The 11,757-nt window shown below is 33.3% G+C and overlaps 1 long non-coding RNA gene across 1 annotated transcript; it reads left to right on the top strand.

Moving 5' to 3' along the window:
* The first annotated feature begins 1,421 nt into the window (after nucleotides 1–1,421).
* LOC144837946 (uncharacterized) lies at nucleotides 1,422–2,298 on the top strand. The gene is made up of 3 exons (XR_013611578.1): nucleotides 1,422–1,720; nucleotides 2,053–2,156; nucleotides 2,280–2,298. It is a non-coding gene; the product is annotated as an uncharacterized LOC144837946 (long non-coding RNA).
* The last annotated feature ends 9,459 nt before the right edge of the window (nucleotides 2,299–11,757 follow it).

Here is an 11,757-nt window from a genome sequence, read left to right as displayed (position 1 = left end):
ACACACCACAGGTTTAAATTAGAAGTAAATATGAACTAGACATGAAACTCGTCACTTTGACTTTAGTTATCCGCACGAGAAACGCCACATGCACGTCATACGTTGGAATATTGCACACAGAAAAAAGATTATGGCATTATGACAAGAACTGAAGAATATAATATGTTGTTAGTGCTGAATCCTGTTATTTTGTGTCATATAGTATACACAGTATAATCTGTATACATATTACATACAGTGTAGAATAGGTGAAATTACGGGACTCGCTATTTATTCCAATTTTTAACATGTTGACGGTTTCGAAATGAAACGCGAAGGTAGCAATTTCAGAAGGAAATTTATCTCAGCAACAAAATATTAACGTGTAGAAAAAATTTGAAAACGTGAAATATTGATGCATGCTCTTTTAAATGTAATGAACTATGACGCAAAAGATGAAAATACGACTTTTTTAAGTCAAGTGGCCTTATGATGACGTCACAACATCCGATTGGCAATATGTTCACATGAATTCGTATCTACAATCCAATAGCTTCCAGAAAATGTTTTAATCGTGATTATCACATTTTATTCTTACGAGCTATTACAGATTAAAATTTACTGTAAAGATGAAATTAATGACCCACGTAATTTAAATTTTTAGGCATGATGACGTCATAAATATTAAAATATTTTTATCTCATGCGAAAGATAGTTGATTGACCTAGACAATATTCGGAGAAAAAGGAATACAGATAAGCGTAATGCGCTTCATTGAATATGATGAGCAATAACGAAAGAGACAAAAATCCTATATTTTACATTCGTGTGGCCATACGATGACGTCACAATGTTTTTTTAGCCTTATTGATGCATGGTCCGATATCTACAACTCATCAACTTCTAGATTTTGTAATAAAAATAAATGGTTCACGGTTTACTTTAGAAACTATGACTGTTTAAAAAAAGACATTATTTTGACGACTTTTTAAAATGGATATGAAAGAGTTCCTAGCAATATCATTTTATTGGCTCAACGTGTAGATCAATCAGTTTTAAGCTTGCCATAGTCATACTTAATGTTTTGGAGGACGACAACGCCCTCAAAACGCCCCTGGGAAACCTGTGAAAAACTTTTTGTGACGTCACTAAAAGTTATTTTTGTATTACAGAGATAGGAATTTAGGAGTAAATCATTGATTGATGCAAAAGCATGGTAGTAATTACTTATCGCTTTTATATTTTTGTTCTTGGATAAGTATGTTAGCTTAATCGAATAAAATTAATTCATATTATCAACCATGTTTTTTTTTAAACGGATTTTAATTTCGTTTTTCAAGGCCACCTTTCACGAAATTCATAGCCAAATGCCTATCTTGCTGGGTACACAGAGTTATTTTGCGCATGCGTGAGAATCACAGATTCGATCACCTTGGCCTCTCTCGCGAGCGATGTTTATTTCGCTATTTAGTATACACGTATTATTGAAACATTCATTTTATTATTATTTCGTTGTAATTAACTGAAATTGATGGAAATTCGTCCACATCGTCTTGTTAACACGGGTGTTAAAATTGTTTTGAAGAAACCGTTGGACGAGTAAATGGTGTTTGACAATGCCATGGCCTGGAGCTAGCTAGGCCTTTTTAGTAGTGATGACTGCTGGATACGGTGTTTAGTCGCCCGGCCAGAGGTGAGCTGAGAGCGTATGCTCCTTGATGTATCGTTGAGGGTGTTAATGGTGGTTAGGCACAATTGTGTTACTGTATTATGTATATACACATTATTTATAAGTACGTTTATTAATATTGTTGTGACTTGTGTGCTGTAGTGTCCGTTTCTGACTAAGGCATTAATAATAATATTAAAATATTTTTTTGTTATTACATGCCGCCCTAGGCGAATCCCCCTAGGCTAGGCAACACTGAATACTAAATATTAGGATTCCCAATAAAATGAATAGAGGTGGATTTTCTCTAATGTAGTAATAAAGGGTATAACAGGCCAGGCCTAGTTAGGGGTATTTGAGCTTGTATCATATATTATTAATACAGTATTTTTACCTACCTACAGGTCTATAATTGGAGTGCAACTATGATAATTGATGGACGGGATAAGCAAATGTATTTATTGATTGGAATGGAAGCGCAAATGTTAGAGTCAAATTATAATATAAGGTAACAGGATACTGAGCATTGCTATTTTAAACTGTTGATCAAACCTACATAATACATTATACTAAATTATTATTTTGTTTTGAGGGCAGATAAACATGTGCTTATTCATTTTCCTTTTTTCAGGTGAATAGAAAGATGCTCAGCGTACTTTATAATAGATGCTACTTGGATCATGCTTGCACGATACATATGCAGTATACTAAGACACCAAGTATAGAATGAGCGCAGACAATAAAAATTACAGAACTAAACATTTATGAAGAATAGTAAAATATGCATAATAGAATGCTTTAGACGTGAATGCTATGGTTACAGTCATACTGTAACTATGGTAATGTACTACCAGACAGTACACTAGTAGCAGTGCATCATATAGTGTTTGTTTTTAACCATCTAAATGGGTCTGGGTATATAAACAAATCAACCACTACTGTACTTCTTTTTTTATTTATTTAGCCAAATACTATGTACAATGGACATTTATGAAAGAATCCATCTCTTGAATATGATGGAGCTGGCTGGTGTTGATAGAATTAAAATGTATCACTCAGGTCTCAAAAGTAATTTATGTCCCGTTTGAAAATTCCTGCTTGTTCCAAACTCATTATGATACATTTGTTCAATAAAATTCATTCCACACACTATTTCTGCCATATAATTTGTTGATGTTTACAATTTTATTACTAGTACTATTACAGTTCTTCAAAGCGATCTCATGTACTGTTGATTCCATAAATCTGCAAAGATAAGACCAATAAATGGATGGAAATGTACTATTATGTTTATTCAATCCTACCTAGGCCCTATATAGTATTATATTTTATGACTTGGTAACAAACAGAAAGAGGTTATTATTTAATTACAGTACTAACTAAACTATAATAATCCTCTCTGCCTCACCTCTGCTCTACTTTAATTATTAGTATTATTATATTACTATATTAGTCAATAACAAAAGTCAGAGCCAAAAACAAGTTCAACACAAGCTTACCTTTTTTATTTACGTCGCCTTTTACATACGTCTACGCCGCGCCTTGTCCACTTCATGGAGGTTCGTCGGTGGACCGGCGACTACTACTCTCTTGTACTGTAGGCCATGGAGTAACTAGCCTAGCCTAGTATAGTACTACTACTAGCGAATTCAGAAGAAACTATAGTCTACTAGACCTAGCCTACTTTGTAGTCTGCGTGAGTGGTTTAGTGTGAGATGTACAAATACACCCTTTCTTCTTTTCACGTACAATCTTTGCAGACATAACTTTTTATTGATTTGTGAAATATCGATATTTTCTATGACTGCAGCAACAGGGAGCTTGCAACACGTGAGTCTCGTGTAGGATGGGTTTGTTTATTTTGTTTACACCACACAGTCCGCGAACGAGACAAGGCGGTGATTGGACTGTATTAAAATTCATTAACCAATCACAAAACGACTGCTGCCGTGGCTACAACCCCGGGTGTTTCAAACTCTAAATTTGATGATCTCGTACGTGCGTATAGAACGTTCATAAAAATTAAGATTGCGTGCCAGTTGGTCGGCCATTTTGCGGACGTTTTATACCAAAATTTAATTTGTTTATTTCTCAAGTTCTACTAGGTATTTGAATCTAATTTTTTGTGTGCTGTTTATTAACATTAAAAGGATTCATACAAAGTCATTTTCGTGAAATTTTAAAATACTTTCATATCCATTTTAAGCTTTTTCATAAAAAAAACGCGCGCAAATTTTTCTAATTCAACGTGTTCGTATGGCGTTATTTAAACTGGAAAAGGTCTAAATTGTTTTCAAAATTACTAGGAAAGGCTTGAAAAATATAATTCAAGAGAAAAAAATATGTTTTTCATACTCTGTGCGCACCTTGCGCGTAAAATTTTTCGCGCGCGGGGGAATTTTTGACATGCTCAAAATGTCATAATTTTGCACATTTTGAAATTTGAAATGCGCGTGCACGCGTAACTTCTTGTGAAACATGCCATTTTTAATCCTTTTTTTTAATCTATGATCAATCATTAAAAATCATAAAATCGCGCGTAAGTCACGTTGCGCAACTCTGACGTCATTAAAAAAAAAAGGCGCACAACTTCACGTAAATGGCCACATGTTGTCAAAGTTATGAAATGTTATGTTTACACATTTTAGAGAAACGCGATGCACAAAAAAGCGAGAAAGAAATAAGAACAATACAGGAAAAAAAAAAATATTGATCCAATACAATCACAAGGAGTTATCCACTACTAAGCGGATAACTAATAATGAAGAGTAATGAAACACATTCAGTGTAGTCTTTAGGCAGCAAATGGGTTATTATTCCATTCTACATTGAACCATAGAGTTAACAGCAGGAAGGAAGCAAATTATTATTATTAATGTGTAAATAAATTAATTAAATGTTGTACTGTACTGACATTTAACATAGTCAAAATACTTAATTAGAGAATTAGAAGGTGACCCAATGCAAATGACACAAGTTTAGAAGAAAATAGAGTACAAAGGCTTAATTACCATTACCACTACAGCTACAGTATATTGACAAATGAAGGAAACGTTATTGAATATATATTCAATATATATATGCTATTAATATTTCATTCATTCATTCATTCGAACTGAATGGCAGCCATTTTTTAAGTATTAATTAAAGAAAAGTCATCATTGCCATTTTTTAAAATGAATCCACAAAACAATGTTTCCAGTTGTTGATCAATTATTATGAACAAAGTAATTTAATATTTCAAGTTATTAAAGACCATGGCCAGTTTAATATCAACTTGGTGATAAACTTAGATTTTACAATCGTACAATGTACACAATAGGCTTTATTTGTTTAACAAATAACAGTTTAAAAGTCTAAAGTTTGATATGCTGTAATGTTAGCATACAGGTCATCTTCATGCAGTAACGTAGCATTTAATGCAAAGGTTTCTGTCTGATGGGATTATGTTTTTTGCCTGATGTAAGTATGAAACACATACAGTGATGTTGAAATATAAAATGTTTCTGTTGGAATTAGCTTTTCAGTATGTATACACTTTCACCAGTTTTATGTTCAACAGTCTGAAACTGAATTCTGTTTGTATTTCCAGTAGGCCAGACCCGTAGCCAGTGAGGTTTTTTGGGGTTCGGGCCTCCCCCCCCCCCCCCATTTTGCACGAACCGACAAGGGGATCCTGGACCCCGACAAGGAGGCCCTTGGCGGCCCCCTGGCCTCCAGCCTACAGTTGCTCGCTTCGCTCGCAAAATAATTGGTGTCAAGAAAACCCCCCTCTGATTATTATCAATGTACCACACAGTTACTGTGACACAAACAGTGGTATGTTTTTGCATTGTTGTTAATACAACATGACCGTCAAATATAATAGGAATTAAAGATGATTATTTATTTTCTGAAATTTATTGGTAAGTTTGGTTAGTTTCACAAAAGCTGACAAGTCTATGCAGTTAAAAACACAGAACATTGAGTTATAAATATGACAATTTGAAAATATCGAACAAGATACTGTAGTAGAAATAGCTTTAAACATATAATTTAATCTATAATTATTCAATCAAAAGGCAAGTTGCTGAAAAAATGACAATGCTGTGGGTATCAGAGGCTGGATCTCAATTTATTATTATCAGTATTGTCTTTGTACCATACAGTTACAGTGAATGCATTGCATTGTTTTTAATACAACACACATATTAGGAATTCAAGATGATTTGCACTAGTTTCTTTTATTTTCTGAAAATTATTTGTAAAGCTCTGTCTACACTACCATGGAAATGATGAGGTCATATCACTACCCTATTTGGGAACATAACAATTTTTTTGTCAAACTAGTTTGATAGTGTAGACAAAGCTGTGGTTTGTCTAACAACACCTGACAGACATATGCAATTAATAACCTCAGGCTACAGAGTTGGAGATATGAACATTTAAAATCAGACAAGATAGTATAGACAATTTGATAGCTTCAAAGATGTATTATCACCCATATAAAAATAATTTTGTTAACATTTTTGTTGTTGAATATGCCATTTTAATGTCCCATAATAGTTATCCACTTTCACCAAAAATTTGATTGAAAACATTTTTTTACCTGAAAAAATGGAAAATTAAAGCAAAAAAATAGTATAGTCAATTTGGGTGCCTGCCAGCCAATGGGGTTTTTGGTTGAATTTAACTATTTATTTTCTCTTTTTTCTAAGTGAAAACATTATATTTTTTTTCGTTTTTTTTCTACAGAAGGGATTAACTTTATTAAAACTACAAAATAACCATCTATTTAAAGTCTGATTTAATTAATCTTCATTTTTCATGTTTTTGGGGGGCAATCTTTAAACTAATATTTTAACATCTATATTATTATCAAAAGGCAAGTTACTGAAAAAATAACATTGTTGTGAGTATCAGTGGCTGTCTGTCAATGTACAAATATAATAAGCAAAAGCTAAATCAAAACAACACAGTAAACCAGGCAGCATCAGAAACGTGTATATTTATAACTTCAACTAGACATGTAACTCGTCACTTTGACGAGTTTGGTTTTCCGCCGCGCAAGTGGTGCAACATTAACATTAAGGGGATAGGTTGAGGACAAAAGGAAGTGTTCACGTTGGCATTATGACCTGAACTGAAGAATATGATATGTTGTTATTGCTGAATTTTATTATTTAAATTCATATATAGTATACACAGCATAATCTGTATCCATATCACATACAGTGTAGAATAGGTGAAATTACGGGACCCGATATTTATTGCAATTTTTAACATGTTGACGGTTTTAAAATGAAACGCGAAGGTAGCATTTCCGAAAGGAAATTATCTCAGCAACAACGTATCAGCGTGTAGAAGAAATTTGAATACGTGAAATATTGATGCGCGCTCTTTTAAATGTAATGAATTATGACGCAAAAGATGAAAATACGACCTTTTTTATTTAACTGGCCATTTGATGACGTCACAACATCCGATTGGCAACATTTTTACATATTTCCGTATCTACAATCCAATAGCTTCCAGAAAAAGTTTTAATCGTGATTATCACATTTTATTCTTACGAGCTATAACAGATTAAAATTTACTGTAAAGATGAAATTAATGCCACACGTGATTTACATTTTTAGGCATGATGACGTCAAAAAAATTAAAATATTTTTAACTCCTGCGAAAGATAGTTGATTGACCTAGACAATATCAAAATCGGGGTGAAAATGGAAAACGGATAAGTGGAGATGCGCTCTATTCAATGTGGTAAGCTATGACGAAAGATACAAAAATCCTAAATTTTATATTCGCGTGGCCATACGATGACGTCACAATGTCCGGTTAGCCATAATAATACCTGATACGATATCTACAACTCATCTACTTCCAGAATATGCCATCCACAAAAAGTTGACCGTCTAGTTTAGAAATTACGACTGTTTAAAAAAAGGCATATTTTAAACGAATTTTTTAACCTTTTCATAAAAAACGCGCGCAAATTGTCCAATTCGACGTGCTCGTATGACGTATCTTTAAGTCGAAATTGTTTAAAATTTGGTGAAATTACTAGAAAAGGCTGGAAAAACATAAATCACGCGAAAAAAATACGTTTTCAATGCTACGTGCGCACCGCACACGTAAAAATGTGCGCACGCGTGGGAATTTTTGACATGCTTAAAACGACATGAAACGCGTAGAAAGTTGATTATAAATTAATTTTGCGCATTTTGAAATTTTAAATGCGCGTGCGCGCGTAACTTTGTGTAAAACACGCAATTTTTTTTCCACAGAAAGTTAGCGCATAATATAAATTAAACTTTTGCAAAGTTTCAAGTTGAAATGTTATTTGGTTGTCGAGCTATGTTAAATACGAGAAAATCGTTAAATCGCGCGTACGTCACGTTGCGCAATTGTAAGCATCATGAAAAGCTTCGCTTGACGACGTTACATAAATGTCAAAATGTCAACATAGTTAAAAAAATGTTATGTTTGCAAGTTTTAGAGAAAAGCGTTACACAAAAATCATACAGAAAGAAAGAAGATGACAAACTAGACATGAAACTCGTCACTTTGACGAGTTAGTTATCCGCACCACAAACGCCACATGCACGTTATACGTTGGAATATTGTACACAGAAAAAGATTATGGCATTATGACCTGAACTGAAGAATATGATATGTTTTTATTGCTGAATTCTGTTATTTTGTGTCATATCGTATACACAGTATAATCTGTATAGCACATACAGTGTAGAATAGGTGAAATTACGGGACTCGCTATTTATTCCAATTTTTAACATGTTAACGGATTCAAAATGAAACGCAAAGGTAGCAATTTTGGAAGGAAATTATCTCAACAACAAAATATTAACGTGTAGAAGAAATTTGAATACGTGAAATATTGATGCGCGCTCTTTTAAATGTAATAAACTATGACGCAAAAGATGAAAATACGACTTTTTAAGTCAAGTGGCCATATGATGACGTCACAATATCCGATTGGCAAAATGTTCACATGAATTCGTATCTGCAATCCAATAGCTTCCAGAAAATGTTTTAATCGTGATTATCACATTTTATTCTTACTAGCTATTACAGATTAAAATTTACTGTAAAGATGAAATTAATGACCCACGTAATTTAAATTTTTAGGCATGATGACGTCATAAAAATTAAAATATTTTTATCTCATGCAAAAAATAGTTGATTGACCTAGACAATATTAAAATCTCGGAGAAAAAAGAATACAGATAAGCGTGATGCGCTCCATTGAATGTGATGAGCAATAACGAAAGAGACAAAAATCCTATATTTTATATTCAGGTGGCCATACGATGACGTCACAATGTTTTTTTAGCCTTATTGATGCATGATCCGATATCTACAACTCATCAACTTCTAGATTTTGTAATAAAAATAAACAGTTCACGGTTTACTTTAGAAACTATGACTGTTTTAAAAAAGACATTATTTTGACGATTTTTTAAGCTTTTTCATTAAAAACTCGCGCGAATTGTCTAATTCGACGTGTTCGTATGGCGTTATTTAAAGTGGAAAAGGTCTAGATTGTTTTCAAAATTACTAGGAAAGGCTTGAAAAATATAATTCAAGAGAAAAAACATGTTTTTCATACTCCGTGCGCACCTTACGCGTAAAATTTTTCGCGCGCGCAGGAATTTTTGACATGCTCAAAATGTCATGATCAGCATAGAAAGTTGATTAAAAATTAATTTTTCCCATTTTAAAATTTTAAATGCGCGTGCGCGCGTAACTTCTTGTGAAACATGCCATTTTTAATCCGTAGAAAGTTTGACCTTGATATGACTTAGATTTTAACTAAGTATCAAAAAAAAATTACGTTTGGTTTTTAATCTATGAGCAATCATAACAAATCATAAAATCGTGCGTAAGTCACGTTGCGCAACTCTGACATCTTTCAAAATAGGAAGTGACCAACTTCAGGTAAATGTCCACATGTTGTCAAAGTTATGAAATGTTATGTTTACACATTTTAGAGAAACGCGCTGCACAAAAATAGCGAGAAAGAAAGAAGAATAATACAGAAAAAAAAAATATTGATCCCATACAATAACAAGGAGTTATCCGCCAAGTGCGGATAACTAAAAAGAAGACTAGACATGTAACTCGTCACTTTGACGAGTTTGGTTTTCCGCCGCGCAAGTGGTGCAACATTAACATTAAGGGGATAGGTTGAGGACAAAAGGAAGTGTTCACGTTGGCATTATGACCTGAACTGAAGAATATGATATGTTGTTATTGCTGAATTTTATTATTTAAATTCATATATAGTATACACAGCATAATCTGTATCCATATCACATACAGTGTAGAATAGGTGAAATTACGGGACCCGATATTTATTGCAATTTTTAACATGTTGACGGTTTTAAAATGAAACGCGAAGGTAGCATTTCCGAAAGGAAATTATCTCAGCAACAACGTATCAGCGTGTAGAAGAAATTTGAATACGTGAAATATTGATGCGCGCTCTTTTAAATGTAATGAATTATGACGCAAAAGATGAAAATACGACCTTTTTTATTTAACTGGCCATATGATGACGTCACAACATCCGATTGGCAACATTTTTACATATTTTCGTATCTACAATCCAATAGCTTCCAGAAAAAGTTTTAATCGTGATTATCACATTTTATTCTTACGAGCTATAACAGATTAAAATTTACTGTAAAGATGAAATTAATGCCACACGTGATTTACATTTTTAGGCATGATGACGTCAAAAAAATTAAAATATTTTTAACTCTTGCGAAAGATAGTTGATTGACCTAGACAATATCAAAATCGGGGTGAAAATGGAAAACGGATAAGTGGAGATGCGCTCTATTCAATGTGGTAAGCTATGACGAAAGATACAAAAATCCTAAATTTTATATTCGCGTGGCCATACGATGACGTCACAATGTCCGGTTAGCCATAATAATACCTGATACGATATCTACAACTCATCTACTTCCAGAATATGCCATCCACAAAAAGTTGACCGTCTAGTTTAGAAATTACGACTGTTTAAAAAAAGGCATATTTTAAACGAATTTTTTAACCTTTTCATAAAAAACGCGCGCAAATTGTCCAATTCGACGTGCTCGTATGACGTATCTTTAAGTCGAAATTGTTTAAAATTTGGTAAAATTACTAGAAAAGGCTGGAAAAACATAAATCACGCGAAAAAAATACGTTTTCAATGCTACGTGCGCACCGCACACGTAAAAATGTGCGCACGCGTGGGAATTTTTGACATGCTTAAAACGACATGAAACGCGTAGAAAGTTGATTATAAATTAATTTTGCGCATTTTGAAATTTTAAATGCGCGTGCGCGCGTAACTTTGTGTAAAACACGCAATTTTTTTTCCACAGAAAGTTAGCGCATAATATAAATTAAACTTTTGCAAAGTTTCAAGTTGAAATGTTATTTGGTTGTCGAGCTATGTTAAATACGAGAAAATCGTTAAATCGCGCGTACGTCACGTTGCGCAATTGTAAGCATCATGAAAAGCTTCGCTTGACGACGTTACATAAATGTCAAAATGTCAACATAGTTAAAAAAATGTTATGTTTGCAAGTTTTAGAGAAAAGCGTTACACAAAAATCATACAGAAAGAAAGAAGATGAAAACTAGACATGAAACTCGTCACTTTGACGAGTTAGTTATCCGCACGACAAACGCCACATGCACGCCATACGTTGGAATATTGCACACGGAAAAAGATTATGGCATTATGACCTGAACTGAAGACTATGATATGTTGTTATTGCTGAATTCTATTATTTTGATTCATATATAGTATACACAGTATAATCTGTATACATATCACATACAGTGTAGAATAGGGGAAATTACGGGACCCGCTATTTATTGCAATTTTTAACATGTTGATGGTTTTAAAATGAAACGCGAAGGTAGCAATTTTTGAAGGAAATTATCTCAGCAACAACATATTAACGTGTAGAAGAAATTTGAATAGGTGAAATATTAATGCGCGCTCTTTTAAATGTAATGAACTATGACGTAAAATATGAAACTACAACTTTTTTTATTTAACTGGCCATATGATGACGTCACCACATCCGATTGGCAAAATTTTC

Source organism: Antedon bifida, chromosome 3 (genome assembly GCF_963402885.1).
Source record: "Antedon bifida chromosome 3, ecAntBifi1.1, whole genome shotgun sequence".
NCBI lineage: Eukaryota > Metazoa > Echinodermata > Crinoidea > Comatulida > Antedonidae > Antedon > Antedon bifida.
Note: the sequence above shows the minus strand (reverse complement) of the source record. Positions and strands in the feature narration are given on the sequence as shown.